Source organism: Macrobrachium rosenbergii, chromosome 56 (genome assembly GCF_040412425.1).
Source record: "Macrobrachium rosenbergii isolate ZJJX-2024 chromosome 56, ASM4041242v1, whole genome shotgun sequence".
Classification (NCBI taxonomy): Eukaryota; Metazoa; Arthropoda; class Malacostraca; order Decapoda; family Palaemonidae; genus Macrobrachium; species Macrobrachium rosenbergii.
In genome coordinates this window covers 51928751-51952898 of record NC_089796.1, presented here as the reverse complement: position 1 = coordinate 51952898, position 24148 = coordinate 51928751, and the positions used below count along the sequence as shown (strand labels likewise).

Sequence of the window (24148 nt, the reverse complement as noted above, 5' to 3'; positions counted from 1 at the left end):
TAGAACAGTGCCAAGCCTTCATGAACATGGGCAAGATAGTTCTTCATTGGACGGGTCGATATCATACTTGGCTAGCACTCTGCTGGGCCTGCATCCGACTCTCCGGCTGGACAATGAAGAATTAGAGGAATTTATTTCTGGTGATAGAAATTCAATTCTCGGTATAATGTGGTTCGGATTCCACAATAAGCTGTAGATCTTGTTGCTAGGTAGACAATTGGTTCTTAGCCACGTAAAATAAGTCTAATCCTACGGGCAACCCTATGAGAGCTGTTAATTGGCTCAGTGGTCTGGTTAAACTAAGGTATATTTAACTTAACTTAACATGGGCAAGGACATAGGTTACACAGGACAAGAACTCACCCAGTGGGCGAAAGAGCAGCTAAAAGATCAGAGGAAGTATGAAGAGGCTAAGACAGCAAGAGAATTAGCCCTCAAGGAAAGTGAACTGGCTGTCAAAGACAAGGAGCTCAAGCTGTCAAGCTGGAGAAGGCAAAGAAGGAGTGCTGAAGCTCTGGCTATCCAACAAATCTCCAACCCCACACCTGCTGCTCCTAATGCTCTGTTCTCAAGCATTAAGGGGATCGGCCGCCTAAAAAAACCCAATAATCTTTAAAAAATTGATTTGCTGAAAAAAATTCTATGGCTTCGTATAGGGTTCAAGAATGTGTCCACGAAATATTATGCTAAAATTTGCCGTATTTCTCTAGTTATGGCCTAAAATGTAACAATAACTATATACCCATAAAACACCAGTAGCGCAAATGATTTAGTCTGGTATAGTTTTTGCGATATATATTACGAAAACTTCCTTTGAAATGAAATGTATAATGTCAATAATATCCTACTCGGCACCTTTTTAGTTATTCCTAGCCATGACAACGCACACGTCATACCATGACGCCGACTGTGGCTGAGAGTTGCCTATAAACTTCCAAGCTAGAAGGACACATTTTTCATGCTCACTAGCCTTGACTGAACTCTGTATTTTCTGCGGTGTTTTTGTTTTTTCACCGTGCCTAAAAGGTCCAAGAGTTCACTTCATGCTTCTAGAATGCGGAAAAGCCAAGTGGAAAAGTCCAGGCAAGAAGTAGAAGAAAGAGTTCAAGAAATTAGTGCCATAGAGGGGAATGGAGCGACGGAGAGAGAGAGAGCTGTCGCCCATCAAACGGCGCAGGCAGCGATCTCTGCTGACCAGAGACCAACCACATCCACCCCTAAACGCCTTTTTATTTGCTCGTCACTACCAAAGGGCAAAGATATTTTAGAAAAAGAAAGCAGTAGCTCGGAGGCTGATATTATAGACGATCCTGAAAATAAAATGATCATAATAAGTGAAGCAAGACTTGATGAATTACTTGAATCACGAATCCCTAATTGTGAATGTAAAGTAATTCCCAGGATCCATTTGGCAAGGGATGGATTCGAGACACTAATAAAAAGTGTAGGCAACTATGATAGCCTAGAGTAATACCTGCAGCAAGATCAGACAGGGGTGACCAGGAACCTAAAATTTATAAGAATGTGTCTTAGGCACATAAATAATCAATTAATATTCTTATTTATAATCATTTTGCATTAATTAATACCCAAAAATAAAAATTAAAACCATAAAATTAATTGTAACACAGTCTTTGAAGTCCATTTTACTTTTTTATGTAACTAAAACTTTGAAGGCCCGTTTCTCAAAACATAAGTTTTTCGCCTTTAAAATGCATCTCCTCCTTAGTATTGGACCAATCTAAATGAAATTTTAAATATAACATGGGGAAACATGGTAGATTAAAACAAAGCCAGGGATTTTAATATTTTGAGTTTCTGATTTTTGGCAATTTTTTTTTCTGTAATTTTTCCGGGAAAATTTCATTAAAAAAAAATTCATATCTCGAAAAATAATTGAAAAATCAAAAATCCCCGGCTTTGTATCGAAGGTCCATATGTGTTTTATACATGGTTCAAATCTCATCCCTTAAAAACAAAAAGCAAAGGAGGAGATGCATTTTGAAAATGGCCATTTTGGCCGAAAAATGCTCTGGCGTCACAAAACCTAAGGTCACTGAACAAAAATTTTTTCCCCAGAAGTTCCACACAATATCCTTTAACAAACCCCCTATATATCAACAACCTGTCGTTAAAAAAGTCGGAAACCGGCCGATCCCCTAATTCCCTAGTCCCCAAGTGGACTGATGAAGAGCCGGAAGCATGGTTGGAGGAGATAGAGGCGGTTTTCGAAAATTACGACACCTCCGAGACTGAGAGGGCCTTGGTGCTTACTAGGCACTTGGAAGGAAAAGCCAAGGCAGCCCTCCACTCACTGGAGAAGAGTCAAAGAGGCAATATGATCGAAGTCCTTAGGGTCATCACCAAAGCCTACGAAATAACCCTGGAGAAATGGAGACAACGGTTCCGAGGTCTTGCCAAGGAAGTCGGCTGGTCCTGGACGGAATGGGCCTGTCACAAGACCCAGTCTGGTACCTGCTGAACTAAACTTCATTTTTATACTTATTCACTTAAACAATACTTGGGAAAGTAATTTAAACAGCCTTAACACACAGATTAATATAATTATTAACACCTTTCAATTAACAACAAAACACGCTGAAGGTGGCAAGCCAAATAGTACATTCGTATGTTAGACCGTTTTATAGTTAAATGGAATTCCTGTCGACGAAAGGACCTCATGCCAAGCCGGGGGAAGAGAGGCAGTCTGGACTGGGATCCCTCGTAGAAAGATCTATGGCGTGCTCTGCCACTGGCACTAAGGCAGGTCCAGGCACAGGAATTAATCTGGGAGCTTTGTCGACGTCCAAGATAGACGGAATGTGGCCCTGTTTGGGATCTCTGGAAGGGAGATTCAGAGTGCACCTTGGCTCTGGCGCTGGGGCAGGGGCCTGACACTAGGACTGAATTGGTTAAAAGTTTGTTGCTCGAGATGGACAGAGCTTGGCACAGCTTAGGGGGGTGCAAGTGGCATTGGCAGTGGATTTAAGGCAAAATTGGGACCTCCAGAAGGGAGATCTGTGGTATGCTCGGGCACTGGCATTAGGGCATGGCCTGGCACAGGAATTAGATTTGTCAGGGACTTGATGTTCAAAATGGCCGGAACCTGGCACTGCTCAGGGCGTGCAAGTGGCACTGGCAGCAGGTTAAAGGTGTGTCTTTGAGGACTCGGTGCTTGATTGAGTTTTTGGGGGGTTAGGGCCCCTGGATTTTTGTAAATTAAGAGGGGACTGGAAATCATGTCCCAGGAGGAGGTCATAACCTCCAGGAAGGTAAGTGACTACTGCAAGAGTGCAGATTTTAGATCTGAGGTTGTGTAACCCTCAATTTGACTGTGAGGAGAATCATCTTCATATTGTTTATATGCTCAATGGTAACAAGTTGATGTCAGCCAACGGTGGCCCCATGGGCAACCTTGTCTTCTCTTATCAGGGAGAGTTGTGAGCCAGAGTCATCGAATGCCTTGACCTGACGTGTGAGGTAGCTACCTTGAGGGGGTGCCACATATATAGGACCCTTGGCTGGAGGGTCTAAAGATGAAGGATTCATAACTGCCAAAGCAACAACGGGGTGTATTTGTTTTATTAGGGCAATTCACCCAGAGAGCTGAGTGACCATAAACTTTGCAAGCAATGCAGTAGTTTTTGCTGTGATCTCTTCGTGGCACTGCCCCCGTGGAGGGACCAGGTTTGTTGTTGGGTACTCAAGGGCCAGATGTGTCTTGGTTGAGTGTGTTCCCATTGGGGGTCTTAGGAGGCCTTTGAGCAGAGCCTGGGCTCTCAGACAGCACTGTTCTGTGAGGTGTCCGGCCCTTTTACAGAGGCCGCATATAGTTTGTTTTGGAGGATGTCCATTTTTGGGCTAGAGAAAGTGTGAGAAGGTGGGGAAATTTTTCTTCCCAAAGAACTAGCGAACTGGTGGTGTGTGTCCAGACTGTCCGCTAAGCGACAGCACTCAGTGAGTGTCTTTGACGCCTTCTCACATATGTAGGTAGCAAGAGCAGAGGGGGCGTAGTATAGGGAGTCCTCGAGCTTGAAGCACTCGAGGATGTCCTCAGAGGTGGTGGCACTTACGGAATCTAGCCACTTCCTGATTGCTCTGTCCTTAAAATATACCCACTCAGACCAGGTTTGGCCTGCCTTCCTTGGGCTGGCCTCGCCAACGCTATCTCCAGCATTCGGGGGCTACCTCATAAGCCTTACTTATGGCCTTATGGACTTCATCAAGCTACCCTCAGTCTAACCTAAAGAAAATATAAAATAACACGTACTTACACTGTGGAACTCTGTTTGATTGTGTGCTTAGAATTTTATGCTAAGGATCGTTTCTTGTACTGCATCCAGCTTTAGCGTGGCTAATAGCTGATAGCTACACATTGCAAGTGGGGCAAGGGTTCTAGCTTGCAACGATACAGGCTGCAAGATTTGGCAATTTGGTTACCAATATTATGGTTTTACCTGGGACGGAGTTTGGATTCTGAGCAGGGAAATTACCTTTATGCTTTCCCAAGAGGATGCTTCAATTACCATCGGAAATCTATCGAATCTGACTACTACTTTAGGATCAGGCAACCACAACAGAAAGAAAAGGAGCAGAAGGCTGTTACTCAATAGGGTGGAAGGTGTAGATAAACACTTAGGTTCACTTTAAATTCTCTTATATTTACCTTAACAAAATCAGAAGAACGGGGATTAACTGATGCATGGAAACAAGGTCCTGCTGAAGAACAATTTACGTTAACAAATGACAACTGAAAAATGTTAAAGAAATCCACTTCAATTGCGCTGTAGAGTTAAATGGCCATAGTTGGAACCACAGCAAGCAAGGCAGAGTTAAAGAGAAGATCCCACAGCAAGCATCTCCATTTGCAATGAAGAATGCACAAGTTTACATGATGGAAGGGAATAGCGTAATTAATGGAAAAAGTCAAGAAGTGCACGGAAGGTGCCAAAGTATCTCGACTTACAACACTGAAACACTTACATATTTTAATTAATGCACTGGCACAAGGAAGTCAGGTCTAGCATGGAAATTTGCACTTTGAAAATGAAATGGAAAATGCAGTAAAAGGATATTAAATTCGTGACTGATTAAGAAATACCTCTGATCAGGGTATGTTATCTTTGTTGGAGAGTTGTCATCACTCTTAATAAGAATGGAGGAGGAATTAAGGGGGCTTTCACTGGTAGGAAAACTTGGGCTTGACCAAGATAGCCACATGTCAGGAATATGGCCCAGAAGGAACAGGGTCAAGGGGAAGCTGCCTTCAGGTAACACAGCCAAGATACCTCTCTGGATGAGTTCTCTAAGTTCTGACTTCTCCTGGGCTGTTGTCAGCCCTTATATGACTTCGGAGGATTAACTTCCCACTCTCTCCTAACATTTTATTTTCTATTATTGTGCCTGCAGATTATTGGCGCAATCGTCTTTGACCTGGTCACCACATGACAGGGTGAGGTCCACATGGTCAGTTGCTAAGGGACCCTGAACTCTGAGTTAATCTTCTCCACTGGCTCATCTTAGCCTACGGCAGGAATTTGTCTCCAAATGGCTTTGTTCCTGGAAACAGAGTTATTCAGGCAGTCACTGGTCCCAAGAAAAGGAGATTAAAGAGTGTCTAGGGAACAATAGGTTTGAGATTAAGAAGGGGAAAATGTTTTCCATAGCCTTCCTGTCAGTCAGCAATTAGAAATACCTTTAGCACATCTATTTTTGTGAAGATTTTTGCTCTATTCATCTGCTTAATTATGTCTGCTATATTTGGTAGTGGGTATCAGTCTGGTTTTGTTTTGATGTTTGGCTGTCAGTAGTCTCTAGGGCTGGGCAAGAACCAGTTCCAGAACCGGTTCTTGCAGTTCCAAAGAGGTTACCTCAGAATCGGTTCCCACCTTTGGAACTGGTTCCCAAAGAGCAGTTCTCCAACCACGTAACTAACTAACGGTAGTCGGTCAGTATAATTATAAGATTATATAATTTTATTTTTTGTTAACTGATATTAATGAGAAGTATATGTTTGTTTTCCAATGGTTAGGATTATTTTTCTAATAAAATTATGTTTTCTTAATTAAATTTTTTCTTTCCCCAATCAAAAATGCAAAATGCTAAGCTTCTAAATACAATATTTATTTAATGTAGTTACAATACATATGCTGTCCTTCCCACTAGGCATAAAACTTTTCCATGGATTGCAGGTATGTCACAGTCACTGTCAGTTACTCTTAGGAACCGGTTCTGGAACTGGTTCCAGCAGTTCTTTTGGCACTGAGAACTGGAACCGTCGGTTCCAATTTTAGTGGTTCTTGCCCAACCCTAGTAGTCTCCAAGGGGGCGCCGTCTGACTTTGTACCATGTGTAGGGGTGATGCCCATGGACTGAGGGCTTTTTTGGCATATTCCTGCTTCTTCTATTTCTTTGAGTACCTGCTTGGCATAGGTGAGCTTCTCTTAGGTCAGACGTCTGAAACATGAGTGGATCAGAGGACCTTCGGTCTCTGTGTGATGTTGGTTGTCATGTTTTGCTGGTTTGGTTAACTCATGCTTCAGGTCATCCTTGAGTATGTCTTTATATTCTTGTATGAGTTGCCGAAACTCTGGCGGTGGGGTGTCTGGTAAGATTGGGCATATTTGTTGCTCTTGTTGACTGGTTGATGATGTGGTTGTGGTACGTCTGAGTGGCTTTTGAGGAGATGATGTCGGCGCTGTTCTTGGGATTAGCTGTTTTGCTGCTACGTCTACTAGTAGGTTGTGTGCTGTTGGGAAATCCGCTCCTAACAATGCCATCGTCACTTTTCCGTGTTGAAAGTCCAGTCGTATTCTTTCCCATTGAAAGCTATTTTCATCTCCCTCCGTCTGTACATTGTAAGTGGTGTCCTGCTGGCGGTTGATACGTGAAGGTTGGTGGGGGGAGCAGAGTTGATTCGTTCATTTGGGCTGGCTGGGATGAATGATCTACATGCTCTGGTGTCTACTAGGAACTCAGTGTCAAATCTTTCGTCTTTTAGGAAGAAGCACGTGAGGCCTTTTTGTTCGTACCTGAAAGAAAGACAGAGGTGGGCAGGCGCAGCTTCTCTTACAAGGCAACCAGTCTGCTCATTGCTGACATTAGCATGATTGTGTCGCATGTGTGACCCTATTGCATGTTTTTTTTTTTAAACAGGCAGCCTTTGTCACATTTTTGGGCCTTCTTTCCAAATTTCCAGTGGAAAAAACATATACCGTCTGGTGGCTCTTTTTTCTGCTTAGGCTTCCCCTTGATGACATGCTTGAGGAAGCTTCTTTTGTAAATGGGGTTGGCTGGCTCTTCTTTGTCACTGTCAGATTTCCTGACTGTTGTCTGCAGGGTCTGCCATGGTGGTGGTGCTGCTGCTTGCTGTGAGGGATTCGCTGTTTTGTGGGCCGTGTATTTCATCAACCATAATCAGGTAATCTTCTATGGGAATGGTGGAGGCTTTGGGCATTGCTGCTACTGTCTGGTGGGGTAGTTTGGTGAGGAGTACCTCCCTCATGGCGGGCAGTGGGATGAGCCGCTGAAGTTGCTTATACACATGCAATGGTCACTCATCTCCTATAGGTGCCCCACGTGGTTGAGGAACTTCTTGGCTCTCTGGGTGGGTGGCATGCTGAAGGATGACTTCAGATGATCCTTCAGCAGTTCGTATGTAACAGGGGCTTGTAGTTCCTTGAGCCATCCTGCTATTTGCTCAAAGACATCGTCCAGCAGGAATTTGAGGATGGCATCTGCTCTGCACATTGCCAAGGTGATCTGTGTGAAAGATTGTTTCCACCCTGAACAACCATGCCTCTGGGTTGTGGGGCATGGATGGAGGTAGGAGTACAGAGGCGGCGACAAGGTTCTTGTTGGTGAGGCTGGTATCATTGCTGCTGGCTTGTTCAGCCATCTCCGCTGGTCACCAATGCGAGGAGAGGTACGAGTAAGATTTGGAGTCTATAGTTTACCAATTTATTTACAAAACATTCACACAGGTCAAGGGCTTGCAATGTAGCTTCTGACCTCTAACAGATAGAGCCAGGGATCAAGTACAAGCATTTGTGTTTGTGCACAGAGAGAAATATACATATAAAAAGGTACAGGCTATTGGACTGAAGGTCATGCATGGTTGGAAAACTGGCAGTGCAATACATACAATGGTAATAATAATACATAAAATGTGACAATGATAATAAGGAAGATATGTGTGTACAAAAGTCATACGAGAGGAACTGAGTTTCTTTCTTCCGTGTGTTTCATTCATGAGTTCCTTGTCACAGGATACTGGCAGTCGCAGTGTAGGTGTGTGTGTTGGGTCCACATGTGGGCACTACAGGACTCTCTCTCCCCTGGGGGGACCTATGGCTGTAGGTCAGTGTCTGGCATGTGCGCAGGTTTCAGATGACTGATGGAAACCCACGTTGTTCTGCCGTCTATTGTCATCTGGTACACCTTGGGCCACCTTTGGATAATGCGGTATGGTCCTGAGTAGGTCGGGGAGAGGGGGGTGTCTGTGTGCATCTACCCATACGAACGCATATTTTACGTTATGCAGATCATTGGGGACATGCACCTTTCTGACCACGTGGTGGGTCATCTTCACTGGCATTATCTTTTCTATCACTTTTTGGGTGTCTGATGGTGATGTCAGGCTTGTTTGTTCTTGGAAGGTGACTGCCGGCAACATCAATGCTTGGCCGTATAGGACTCCTGCTGGAGATGCATTGAATGCTGCATGCGGTGTCGTTCTTAGGCACAGTGGACCCATGGTAGCTCCTTTCTCCACCTCCCGCCTTGGCATCTGGCAGTGAGTGCTGCTTTTAGCGATCATTGCAGTAGCCTCACAACGGTGTCGTTGACTTTGGGGTTGTAGGCCATCATCAGTGTTATTTTTGTCCCTAGAGTGTCTGTAAGGGTGTTCCACAGGGCAGATGTGAAGTTGGCTCCCCTGTCACTGGTGATAATCTGGGGGACTCCGTGCCTAATGACCCACTCAATGAGGGCTTTTGCGCAGCTCTCGTTTGTTTGCTGCCATATTGGTAATGCTTCTGGCCACCTGGTGTTCATATCTATGATAGTAAACAGGTACCAGTACCCCTCGCAGGGGAGTAGGGGTCCCACTATTTCGACATGGATGTGGGAGTGTCATCGGTTCATTGTTGTAAACTCTCCTATCCTACTTTCGATGTGCCTTGTAATTTTTGATGTCTGGCATGGGATGAATTCTTTCATCCACTTTTTTATATATTTTCTCAATCCCCACTAGATGTACCGCTCTGCTATGATTCGGGTGGTTGACCAGCACGATGGGTAGGATAGGTTGTGAGCGAGAGTGAAGGTTCTCCTTCTTAGGCTTCTGGCAAGTAGGTGTGAGGGCGTCCGGTACTCGTTTCACTTGCGGTGGTCGTTTTTCTGCTGCTGATTGACAGGGTGCTCCATGTGAGGGTGGGGTTGATCCACAGCAGTCGCTGCAGGTCCGTGTCGTCCTTCTGCGCTTCCATTATTTTGGGGGAGGCTATCCCAAGCTGGATGGTGTTGATGTAGTTTCTTGACAGTGTGTCCACCACGGTGTTTGCTGAACCCTTTAGGTACTCGATAGTGCAGGAGTGTTCAGCTATCGCTGACAGGTACCGTTGTTGTTGCGATGATCACACATCTGCTGACTTTGTGAAGGCATGCACCAGCGGTTGATGGTCCATCTGCACCACGAAGTGTCGTCCTTCGATCATGTTGAGGAAATAGTGGACTGCTTTGCAGACTGCGAGGAGCTTCCTGTCAAATGCTGAATATTTCTGTTCCGCTGCAATTAGCTTCTTGCTGAAGAAGGCCAGTGGACGATAACCATCATCAGTGTCCTTCTTGAGTACGGCGCCCATTGCCGTGTTGCTTGCGTCGGTTGTCAGTGTGAGGGACCTATGGGATAGAGGAAAACTTAATGTGGTTGCGGAGGTTATTATTTTTGTGCAGAAAATTGTTTCTGCCCTGAAGAACCATGATTTTGGGTTGTGGGGCACGAATTTATCTTCAATTTTTAGCTCAGAAATCAAGATGGACCTTCATAGTCCAGAGCACAATAGAAGAGAGAGAGAGAGAGAGAGAGAGAGAGAGAGAGAGAGAGAGAGAGAGAGAATCAGAATGCATGCAGCGAGGTATGGAGAAAAACGTAGTAATCTTTGTATTTGTTATCGAAAATGAGGAATGAAGTTTGACTGCTAATTATAGACATTTGACGATCTAATTATGAAGGTCATGTGTGTGTGTAAGTTATACCTGACTTTCATAATTATATCCTGAAACGTCTATAATTAGCAGTCAAACTTCAAGCCTCATTTTCGATAACAAATACAAAGATTACTACGTTTTTCCCCATACCTCGCTGCTTGCACTTCTGATCCTGATTCTCTCTCTCTCTCTCTCTCTCTCTCTCTCTCTCTCTCTCTCTCTCTCTCTCTCTCTCTCTCTCTTCTATTCTGTTCTAGACTATGAAGCTCCATCTCGATTTCTGAGCTAAAACTTGAAGACAAATGAAGTAACATGACGACCGAATAAAAAAGAATAGTTGTTTGTTCTTTTTTCCATTCTGGTAGTGCTGTTTTTTTGGATCGTATTTTCTAGAAATGTTATTCCTTATAATTAAGCACATTGTCATGTCCAGTTCATCCTCAGTTTGGTCTCAGACATGTCAAATGAATTAGAACCAACATGAAAATAAGAGAAAACTGAAATGTATCGAAATAAAGGAATTCCTCGCGTGTGTTGAGGGAGGAGTGTCCAAAGTAAGGCTAGAAGCTCTAAGCACCTAATAATCGTCTTGATGCCACAAACCACATTTCAGTCGAATGTCAGCTTCTCCTGGGTGAGTGCCCTTGGAAGGTCTTAAGGAAAGAAAAAATAGCCTTACTTGAAAATAACCACTAGTTTTCGAGTAGCAGCAATTCAGACAAGCCAGCCACGTGCCAGGCTTTCGAAAAAAAATATGTCAACTCTCAAAGGGAGTGATATTTTTTCAATTCTGAACACGATGCCAACGCGCAAAATTGATAGGAAAATGTTCTTGATGTTGGAAGCTTCTCAGACTCTGTGGCAAGGTACCGTCGATTCACTACAACTTCATTCATGGAAATCATGAAATAAACAGCAAAAGTGTTACGATTACATGCAATTGTAACAAAGTATACTGTACTGCAACCCAAAAGATTTTTTTAACGCAAACGAACAATTTCATGCGCATCTTTTGGTATTGTTGGTGATCCTTCGAATACCACACAAAGGTTACAGACATAGACTTGAAACTTGACTTTACTTGAAAAACCTTAAATATGTGAGAGAGAGAGAGAGAGAGAGAGAGAGAGAGAGAGAGAGAGAGAGAGATATTTTAATGGTATCCTTCTCCATAAGGAGAGATGTTGACAGACCTTGAATGTGACTAAGTTTTCCCAGAGGCCACTTCCACCACCTGCATTGCTTGGCATTCCAGTGAGAATGGTGTTTGAAGATGACCTACTAAGGGATTCAGACCCGATGAAACACGGTTTTTCGGCAACAACTTTTTACCAAAGCATCGGATAAAGGTGAAAGTTGGCAAGTGTATATTTTATAACCCTACCTAATTTTTGCAAGTATTATTTAGTACCTAAGTTCGATAGTTTTGATATTTATAAAGTAAAATGAAGTCGCCGATGCCGGAACCGAGAAAATCACAGACAAGGACCCTAAAACAATTCTTTCCGTAAACGTAATATGACGTCATGAGGCTTCGCCCATCCACCAGAACTATTGAACTTAGGTACTAAATAACACTTGCAAAAATTGGGTAGGGTTATAAAATATACACTTGCTAACGTTCACCTTCATCCGATGCTTTGATAGAAAGGTGTTGCTGAAAAACCGTGTTTCATCGCCTCTGAATCCCTTAGTAATCCAGTGACACTGGAAAAGAGCAAATAGGAATCAGGAAAGGAGACTGCTTACCTCAAGAAGAAAAATTACATGAAAAAAGACTGCCTAATTTCTACAAGTCTTGAAAAGGATAGAATAGGAGAGCGTCACCATAAGTACATACTGTATTCACTTGTATGGGTTCTCACAAGCGGGATATCAATGGGCTGGAGTGGCAGAAGGGACACAATGAGAGTGCGAAGGAAGGCCAGTTCTGCTAGCAAGCTGCGTATGGAAGTGCAAGCACACCTTCATTAATCTGAGCCAAGTTATTTTCAACTTCTGTGACAACCATATGAAAGGACTTCAGTCTTCCATCGTTATTCCCACCATTCTTGCAGAACTCCTCAATAAATAAACCGTAGGAGTTTTCTGTTTACACCGGACTATGACCGATCTTCATGAGTCAGTAAAGAGCTAAAGCATTTCTCCTATAAAGCTAAATCTGGCAAGGAGAACAAACAAAAATCTATGTGTGTGTGTGGGTGTGTGTGTGTGTGTGTGTGTTTAAAGTACATATCTGTAAGAATTATCATAACTCATTGTACTGCAAAGCAAAGTCAACATAAGTTCTAATCAAATAATATTTTAAAGAACAATTATTTGTAAGATTTAGCTGAGAGGGATGTTCAAATTGATATGATGATTTTTAATTCTATTCCAGCATTCCATTCTCTCTTCTAACCTCTTTTCCTCTCTCCATCTCCGCTACATAATTCTTCCCGTTATTCACATGCGGACTATATTTGTTATGTCAAGAGGTGACACAATCACCAAAGCTCTGCTGCTCTAGGTAGAAATTATGTGAGCGTCTGAGCAATGGCTGGATACTTCAAGATTTTGGAATTGACACACTTTAAAAGGTACCAAAGATATCGAAGTCGATATTTTATTTGTAAAAAGCTGTCTTGTCTGTTACTATTGATGCTATTGCTACAGTTCTTTGACCATAGTCTGAAGCAATGGAAGCTATAGAATTCTGCTGTTTCATAATTATGCGCATAAAGGCTATACAAATATGCTCTCTTACAGGCCACTGGGCTTAACCTAGTGGCCAAATTCATGTTATCTTTTCAGTTCTCAGCAAGTATTTCACGATAGGATTGCTACCACATGCTTTCCTTCACACTGCCTGTGACCGTCAATATAGGCTATCAGGTATAAAAATCAAGTCTTAGGTCAACTTAGACTAGGAAGGTATCAATAGAAAGTGCCTGAATTGCTCCTCCTGGAATTGGAGTGGTCATGGGAAGATCAATAAAAGGTAGGGAGGTTGAGCAGAAGCATCATGCAGTGCTGTACAGTACGACACAAAGGAACCAGATGCCAAAGAAATGAATACGTGTCAGCCTCTTCTCCTCTGTCTTGTCGAGGATCTACCGAGGACGTTAGCTACAGCAGAGTCTCTTCATCATTCACCTTAATCTGCTTTCAATGATTGTGCTTGGTGTTCCTTCCTTGTGTACAGTTATTTATTTCCTTTCTGACTTAATTTTAGATTTACATATCCGGTTTTTCCCCTCTCTAGTGGAACTTTCATTCAGTTTCATCATATGTAGGTGAAAATAGCAGTTTTAGTGCTGTTATTTTCGTTTTTGTATTTCTTATAAGAGCTGATGACGGCAATACAGTAGTACAGTATTTCCTCCGAAACTGGATTATATTATTTAAGAAGACTACATTTTCTATGAGATAGCTAAATTGCATATGTTATATATACAGGCACATCCATGTATTATATATATATATATATATATATATATATATATATATATATATATATATATATATATATATATATACACACACATATATGTGTGTGTGTGTATGAATATATAGAAGGATGTGCCTGTAAATATAATATATCCAATTTACTATCTCATAGAAAATGTAGTCCTAGTAAATGATATAATCAAGTTTCAGAGCAAACACTGTACTGTTGCCATCACACACACACAGACACACACACACACACACACACACACACACACACATATATATATATATATATATATATATATATATATATATATATATATATATATATATATATATATATATATATATATATATATATATATATATATATATATATATATATATATATATATATATATATATATATATATATATATATATATATATATATATATATATATATATATATATATATATATATATATATATATATATATATATATATATATATATATATATATATATATATATATATATATATGTGTATGTGTGTGTGTGTGTGTGTGTGTGTGTGTGTGTATGTGTGTGCGTGTATGATATACGTATATTTCATCATATTCTCATTGTTAATATATTCATCTTCGAGACCGACGTAGAAACTGCTCAAATTGTAGATGTCGGTTCCTCTGTTTTGATTTTTATTGCCTTCTTCCTGCGGTGTTTGCTTTAACTACATAGCCTCTCCTTGACGAAGATTGATTATATGAATTGGATGATTTTAGCATAAAATGCTTTTGTTAAGTGCCATGTCATAAACTAGCAAAGACTTTAAGTCATCATGTAAAGCAGCAGATGGGTCTGACCTTTGTTTTGGGTTTTGTGTGTATGTAATATGCGAGTATTTTAAAGTATATGCTTTTATTTTGGACCATAATGCTCTGCGACTCATCAGTGATATAATTTTGGGGTGTCTTTATTAAGGTTCGTGAAAGGAACACATATTGACACAGAGGCTCTTACATGATAATATGAAGTAACAAAAAGTACAGCTCATACTTTCTTCGTTATCGACGAGCATGTTAATGCAGGCAAACACACACACACACACACACAAGCGCGCGCGCACGCACGCACAGAGTGACAGAGCCTGGAGGAGGCTTCGGGAGAAACTTAGGATAAGGATGAAGTGGAGCAGCGACGGCGAGGGGTCGAGAGAAAGGCCGAGGAAGGAGAGTGAAGGGACGGATGCTCTACTGTAGTCTATGGGGTGGTGGTCCCTTAGGAAGAGGGGAAGCCTACGAGAGAGGATGGAGGAAGAGACAGGCCGTGGGTTAGGAGGAACCCTGGGGGCCTGTAGGGGAAGGTGGGCTGGGCCAATCCTAGCTGGGAGTCGCCGCCTCTGACAGCGCCAGTGCTCGGCGGGGCTCTGGGAAGTTGCCTCGCTCGCCTCTCCCTTCCGCGGCGCGTTGCCTCTTGGCCCCTCTCACGTCCTGTATTTCTCCCCTTTCTTTTGGACTCCCTCCACATTGCCGCCTTTTCTGCAACTCTTATAGTTACCTTCTAATCGTGCGCTCTTCTTATTCGTTCGATTTTATCCAGCCCGTTCATTCGTTGAGTAACCATCGGCAGAGTGTGCTTGCTCTCGAGAGGGTCTTCTCGTCTGCCGATTGAACCATGCAAGAAACGAAAGGAGGAACATGAAAAGTAGGTGCTCGTCGTTCCGTACCGGATATGGTACACGTTAAAGCCTTCCGTACAAGAAAGCATTACGAAAGTGCGTTGTGGTTTGTGTTGATATAATATCTTTCCAACGATAATAAAGCCAAATTTGCTTTAGAAAATGTTAATGCAAGTCGAGTGGTCAATTAAAGAGGCTGACGGAGACCTACCAGAGGAAGAAGTGGAGGTCAACGACAACAGCATCAGCTACGTAAGTCACAGCACCACTCCTGAGGACATTCATCGAAGGTACGCTCACCTGACTGACAGTCATCACCAGCTTCCAAAAGTGCACACAAGAAACATACATACATACATACATACATACATACATACATACATACATACATACATACATACACAACAACACCAACGTTCACCTTACTTTCTCTTCATGCCAGCGCCCAACAGCCAGTCTCCTGTGATTTTCTCTCGGTGGCTTCATCGAGATGACTTTCCAGAGGAAACTGTCATTTGCGCCGAGTTTTTGACATCTCACAGAGCATAGCTTGACCCTTGATGTTGTAACACCCACACAGCAGCTACTTCTAAATAATGATTGTGTTTTCAATGGCGTCATCATGTGACAGATATGGCCATGATTCATATGTGGAAGAAATTTCTTGATCATCGTTGGAAGAGCTTTAAGTTCATATCGATTTGTACTCAGTACATACTTCGGACTTACATAATGAATATGTTGAAATTAACCTTCCTACACGATAATGCAACCGCTAAATAAATACGAAAACGAAAATGAGTTTTCATTTCTCTGAAAATTTTCATAGAATGAATATTCGTTGGTGCTCATTCTCACCAGGTGGCGATTTTCCTGTTGGTGATGCTTGAGTGAGACCTCAAGTTCCCTGTCCACTCGATCTCCATTTCAAATTTTCAGGAAAATATACAAAATAAAAACGTTTCTTGTAAGATCAGTGGCTAAAGACATTTTCTGCACCTAAGTCTAAAAGATGAGAATGGGAGATGAGACATTCATAAAATAACTGAAATTCCAAATGGCCCAGCATGGCGTCGTTGAAGAATTCCATTTGCTCTTGTGCTGAAGCGCGATGATGATTATTAATAATATATATATATATATATATATATATATATATATATATATATATATATATATATATATATATATATATATATATATATATATATATATATATATATATATATATATACATATATATATATATATATATATATATATATATATATATATATATATATATATATATATATATATATATATATATATATATATATATATATAATCATCCCTCTGGGAAACCCCATTTGGAGCTGTTTGTTCATGGAGTTCCTCTTGCATGAATTGAGTATGGTCATAGTTCCATGTTAATATATGCAGCTGAAGGGTGAGGTTGGTTGTGGATGAAAATGATGATTTCAGTGCTCAGTTACATTCATATGACGGTGATACAGTCACTTCATAACCTTGACTGCCATATAGTTCACGCGTTTCAATATTATAGCATCATAGTTGTACTGTAGAGATTACAGTGAAGATTAAAGATCTCGTTAAGGAATTTCATTGATCTGAACACTTACGGTACTTGTGATCTATTTCCTACCGTTTTATGAAAGATACCTGTAAATGTTGGTGAATCATCGCAGAAAAAGGTAAATCTGTCTTCATTCACTTCTCTGCTTTTCTTAATAAATCGGTATCCGTCTGTCAGTGAAAACAGTTGTGAATCACTTGGCTTTTGTCAGGAACTCATCTAGTGAATTGCTATTCATGTTGACCATCTTCATACGATGAGCGGAAGAATACCCAGACGATGGCTACAGCCTACAGCACACATATATATATATAGTATATATATATATATATATATATATATATATATATATATATATATATATATATATATACATATGTATATATATATATATATATATATATATATATATATATATATATATATATATATATATATATATATATATATATATATATATATATATATATATATATATAAGTCCTCACGTGAAAATGAAAGGAATTGGTACAAGACTTTCAACTTTTATTCAAAAAGTCATCTTCAGGGTACTGAACAGAGTTTAGAGAATAACATATACAAGAAAGCAATATGGGTCACAGATAACAATAAAATAAAATGAGTTAACAAGCCATTTAAGTATGTAAACAACATTCATTCAAAAAACAAAAACATACTTAGTGGAAATATGTAATTACTACAAATGCCAGTACAAAACTATCTGTTTGTAAAAAATCTAACAGCTTGTTTTACTCTTGCATCCTTAAGAATAAAGCTTTTTAACAATTCGTCTATCTTAAAAAGACCATCGCTCAAATTCATATTACTAAAAGAACTAATGAGGCATCCTTCGACCAACAATCTGTCATGCAACGAGGAACTCCTAAAAACAACTACAGCTGAATTCCAATCCATTGGGTGTTCAAAGTCTCTTACGTGACAAAAAATGGCGCTTGAGCTGGTTGCAACCCGTACATTATATTTATGCTGTGTGACTCTCTTACTTAGTTCCTTACCAGATTGTCCAATATAACGTAAATTACAAGTTGAGCAATCAATTTTGTACACCCCTCCTGCTGGCATTTCTGGTTTGTTACAAAACAACAAATTCTTGATAGACGAAGTATTACTAAAAACAACATTTATTTTCAGACATTTCAGGCTACGTACAATCGATAAAAATTCACATCGGTATGGCAAAACTAAAATATTTTCAGTGTCATAATTCCTTGACCTTTCATGACTATAAAATGTTTTTTTGGCACTTTGGAGGCAACCATCGATAAAATTCGAAGGATAACATAATTCTTCTGCAATTGCATAGATGTTCTGAATTTCCTCTGCTAAAAATTCAGGATCACAAATTCTGTATGCTCTTAAAAACATCCCTGAGAAGACTGATCGTTTTATCTTGGGGTGATGGCTGGAAAAGTTGTGAATGAAAGCATTTACTGCTGTTGGTTTCCGGTATAGTTTGAATTTAAATCCGTTGTCGGTTCTCATAACGACTGTGTCAAGAAATGGTAGAGTTTTATTCTGTTCTGCTTCCAACTTGAACTTTATGGATGGAACCAGGCCATTCAAAATTTCTAAAACTCGTAGGGTCACGATCCAAAGGCCACCGGCATATTATGTCGTCGACATATCTGTACCATGTCAAAGTAAACGTAATGACATTTGGTAAGTATCTGATTTCATAAAATTCCATGTATATATTTGAGAGGGTTGCAGATAAACAATTTCCCATTGCCAAACCAAAAATCTGTCTATAAAAAAGAACCATTAAACATAAAAGTATTATCAACGATGCACAACTTTATCAACTTAATAAAACATGATGGGAAATAGGAATATCAATATCATTTATTTTTCTTGTAGAAACTGTAGCAAATCATCAATGGGCACTTTTGTGAACAGTGAATTGACATAAAACTAATCAACCTACAATTTGTATCTTTACCTTTCAACTTTGTGATAACTCACACGCCCCTTGACGCTGCCTTTGATCTTTCGACTTTATCCTGTGTGCAAGCCGTTTTTCTACAGCTACAAGAAATCTTTGATGAGGTCACATCGCCTGAAACGACAGCTGCAGTTTTTGAAGAAATGTAGGGATGAGCTTGTTATACCGAAATCTTGTTTACCGAAGAGATTACGCAACTTGGAGCATAAAGCTTTCTCGGACATGGATCATCTGATTTTGGACACGTGTATTAGTAACAAACGTCAGGAAGTGAATCGTTCGTTTCAAGATACAAAAAAGGCTAAGATATTTTTGCGCAATCATGTAACGGATGAACAGTGGAATGCTATTAATGACAATGTGTACAATGCAGTGCGATCGGTAGCAGTGGAACATCAAACTAACTTAAACAGGAAACTGGACCATTTATTTCGAGATAGTGTATGGACAACGAAAAGTAACCCGGACTTATACGTAAACCTCTCTTCATATGAACTTAGTGAGAACGAAAAACTTGTTTTAGGATTTGGTATGAATTTTTGCTTTGCTAAGAACAAAGTTGACATTTTTTCAGTAGCCAAAGGTTTCATAAACTTGGATAAAACCAAAAATGAAAAAGTAAACCCTGACAACATTTTGGTTGCGAAGGGATGTGTGTACGCCGCATGTAATTCGAAATTAAAACATACTATACCTCTGAGATTTCAGATGGCACTTAAAAGCTTACGAGCTAATAAAGATATTCATATCACTAAGGCTGACAAGTCAAACTGCATTGTTATTTTGAGTAAGAATTCGTATATCGAAAAGGCCAACCAACTGTTATCCGATGAGGATACTTATGAGGAACTGTTGAGAGATCCCACCGATAAGGTTAATAAGCATTATAACAGTACTGTTAAATCCTTGTTAAAGTCCCACCATGAACTAGCCAAAAAATTCTCTGCCGTTAATGCCACTCTTCCTTATATGTATGGCACAGTAAAGATTCATAAAGAAGGTCAACCAATCAGGCCCATTATCAGTTCGATAGGCTCAGCCTCTTATCATCTGTCAAAATGGTTAGGCTCTTTGTTAAATCCGCTTATAGGAAACATATCAAAGGCACATATTAAAATACGGAAGACCTTATCACAAAGTTGAAAGGTAAAGATACAAATTGTAGGTTGATTAGTTTTGATGTCAATTCACTGTTCACAAAAGTGCCCATTGATGATTTGCTACAGTTTCTACAAGAAAAAATAAATGATATTGATATTCCTATTCCCCATCATGTTTTTATTAAGTTGATAAAGTTGTGCATCGTTGATAATACTTTTATGTTTAATGGTTCTTTTTATAGACAGATTTTTGGTTTGGCAATGGGAAATTGTTTATCTGCAACCCTCTCAAATATATACATGGAATTTTATGAAATCAGATACTTACCAAATGTCATTACGTTTACTTTGACATGGTACAGATACGTCGACGACATAATATGCCGGTGGCCTTTGGATCGTGACCCCTACGAGTTTTTAGAAATTTTGAATGGCCTGGTTCCATCCATAAAGTTCAAGTTGGAAGCAGAACAGAATAAAACTCTACCATTTTCTGACACAGTCGTTATGAGAACCGACAACGGATTTAAATTCAAACTATACCGGAAACCAACAGCAGTAAATGCTTTCATTCACAACTTTTCCAGCCATCACCCCAAGATAAAACGATCAGTCTTCTCAGGATGTTTTTAAGAGCATACAGAATTTGTGATCCTGAATTTTAGCAGAGGAAATTCAGAACATCTATGCAATTGCAGAAGAATTATGTTATCCTTCGAATTTTATCGATGGTTGCCTCCAAAAGTGCCAAAAACATTTTATAGTCATGAAAGGTCAAGGAATTATGACACGGAAAATATTTTAGTTTTGCCATACCGATGAATTTTTATCGATTGTACGTAGCCTGAAATGTCTGAAAATAAATGTTGTTTTTAGTAATACTTCGTCTATCAAGAATTTGTTGTTTTGTAACAAACCAGAAATGCCAGCAGGAGGGGTGTACAAAATTGATTGCTCAACTTGTAATTTACGTTATATTGGACAATCTGGTAAGGAACTAAGTAAGAGAGTCACACAGCATAAATATAATGTACGGGTTGCAACCAGCTCAAGCGCCATTTTTTGTCACGTAAGAGACTTTGAACACCCAATGGATTGGAATTCAGCTGTAGTTGTTTTTAGGAGTTCCTCGTTGCATGACAGATTGTTGGTCGAAGGATGCCTCATTAGTTCTTTTTAGTAATATGAATTTGAGCGATGGTCTTTTAAGATAGACGAATTGTTAAAAGCTTTATTCTTAAGGATGCAAGAGTAAAACAAGCTGTTAGATTTTTACAAACAGATAGTTTTGTACTGGCATTTGTAGTAATTACATATTTCCACTAAGTATGTTTTTTGTTTTTTGAATGAATGTTGTTTACATACTTAAATGGCTTGTTGACTCATTTTATTTTATTGTTATCTGTGACCCATATTGCTTTCTTGTATATGTTATTCTCTAAACTCTGTTCAGTACCCTGAAGATGACTTTGGAATAAAGTTGAAAGTCTTGGTACCAATTCCTTTCATTTTCACGTGAGGACTTATTATATACTTCATCCACGGGACCATTGTGAAATTACAAGATATATATATATATATATATATATATATATATATATATATATATATATATATATATATATATATATATATATATATATATATATATATATATATATATATATACATATATATAATCATTGGCAGTGAGCATCTGGGTTAATGAATTATTGTATTCTCTTTTCCACGTCTGTTGTCTTCATCTAAGAAATCACTTAGTCGAAGTAGCGAAGGGTTATGCAGCACGGAAACAGTTTTCTATCTGCGCAAAAGTGCAAATTGGTTGTTTTTGAGTGTCAACAAACTTGGATTTTGCAGAATGGCGCCATAAACAAATAGTATGTAATTTTTTCTTTTCTTTCTTTTTCTTTCATCTGTGATGATTTTATAGTCTCAGTTCTATATAGCACAAATTTTCGTTTACTGATTTTCTCTGCATAATGTGGCTCAAAATTTCCGACATATTTGTGTTATAAGTGAAATATACAATGCCATAGTTAAGGAGGGGTGATGGAGACACGTCATACGAACATAAAATACATCTCTCATTCAAAGTAGAAGCACAAGATGAGTGGATTCACGTGATCTTTTGGAATCTGGAAAACTGATGACCGTTGTTGAATGTTTCTCCCTAAATGCTCGCCATATACAAGAAGTTAAAAGTGACGCAGCATATGATAAAGTCATCATTGTAATGACGATATCAAGATGTTATTGAGAATCAGTATGGCACTTTGTTTTGAAGTATTCTTCTGCCGTTACATATTTCTTTATTTTATTGATACCATATGAAATGCAACTGATAATTCTTTGTCGGTTTGAGATAAGGGCATTGGCTTCACGAAAGCTTAGCGCCCTTTGCTCTATTCTATTAACATATGTAGAAATTAGTCATATAGTAATAATAATAATAATAATAATAATAATAATAATAATAATAATAATAATAATAATAATAATAATAATAATAATAATAATAATAATGTAATAATATTATTATTATTATTATTATTATTATTATTATTATTATTATTATTATTATTATTATTATTATTATTATTATTATCACTATTGAAGTTTTGTAATCAAAAATATATTTTTCCATAAATGATGTACAGTACAGTACAGCACACATCATACCCAATGGTTACTTTAGCATGCAATCTTTTAGAGTTAGTTGACAATAAGACGTTACTCAATGGAAACACTTTGACCGGATTACAACGAGCAGATCATAAATCCTCTTATTGGAGAAGTACCAATCCTAGCATTTATAATTCAGTACTGAAATTTAGGGAACCCGTTTTTTATTTTTCAACGAAAAGTTTTCCTAATTGTGATTTATTTCGAATAACGTAACATCACTGTGAGGAGATTTATTTGAAGCTGCATTCCGGCCCTTCATCTGGAACAGCTTTCCCGTGAATCACTTCCGCCACACACCTACTTCCACAAATAACGTTTTGAAAAATATCTTCATTGAAAGGATGTTCATTTACTCTGAGTAAATTGATTCATTTTTCGTTGTTGGGCTTTACGTGTTTATCTATTCTACCGAAAGTATTATGTTAAGTTTTCTCGTGAAATGGAATGTTTACACAAGTAATAAAGTGCTTTCGTAAAGCATTTGTTTGTTGCATTTTCATTAATATTCCGAACTTTGCCTGATAAAACTCTACGGTCGATGTTCATATAATTTGAGTTAGTGATGGTCGTCCGGTGACAGGGATGTCATCTGGGTGGTGGTGAGAGGCCGTAGACGACCCTGGTTATGAGCACTCATGGAGATTTGCTCATGTCACAATATTTTCGCGAAATGATAGACAACGTGTGTGCAGATTGGGACGCAAGTTTTCCCCGTTTTGCAATAGTCAGTCGGGTTAGCTAATGGATTGTGCGTATTTTCAAACAAATGGTCAGCAGGACCTGAGATTTGTGTTGATGAGGCATCATTTTGAATTGATCTCTCATAACCGTGAGATTTTTTTTTTTTCAAAATGTCAGTTAAAAATTGACTTCTCCATATGACTTGAATTGTTAAGCCAGAAGACAGATGATCTTCGTGCCTAAACCTATATTTTTGAGCACAGCAAGTTTAAAAGCACACACAAAAATTAGCTAGAAATGATAGTCGTCCTGTATTCCAAAATGGCTGACGTATGAAACACAAAAGATATCTAGCCATGCATTTAGAGTTGATAGGAACATAGTTCTTTCTCAAAATCCAGATTTTTTGTTTACAGTAGATCCAACATTATTTACAGTCAGGGACAAAATATGTTTACTTTGTTATTATTGCTGCCGAAATTTAATAAATTGATGTTTGTCTTTGTGAACTCTGCATGCATATTCTTTTAAATGGGAAACATATTATTTCACTTAGAGATCACTGGCAACAATTTAACAAATGCAATGAGTAGTGGCATTGAAAGCAATTTGCATTTTAAATTAAAACATTTAATATATTGCACGTTTTGTTGTACATATTAGCAAAGTGACTCTTAATCGTGAAAGTGTTGCTTTTGTGCTTATTTTTTTGTTATGCGTATGCATCAGTGTCTAGCGCATTTTTCTTTTTGGTTAGACTTGAGCATCTTCATTTGATTCTATGGTGGTGCTAATCACATGCTGCCTTACTAATCAAAAACTTTGAAAATATCCAAATG

At 39.1% G+C, this 24148-nt stretch overlaps 1 protein-coding gene across 31 annotated transcripts in view; it reads left to right on the top strand.

The window, feature by feature from the left end:
• LOC136836319 (regulator of G-protein signaling 9) overlaps positions 1–24148 on the top strand; it is a 1320722-nt gene that overhangs the window by 401421 nt on the left and 895153 nt on the right. For 11 of the 31 annotated variants that reach the window (XM_067100475.1, XM_067100469.1, XM_067100473.1 and 8 more), the window contains exon 1: positions 15034–15591. The exons of 19 other annotated variants lie outside the window; for them this stretch is intronic. The gene's annotated coding sequence lies outside the window, so the exon portion shown is untranslated. Of the gene's footprint in view, positions 1–15033; positions 15592–24148 lie in introns of those variants that run through there. One more of the 31 variants, XM_067100446.1, reaches the window with a different exon arrangement.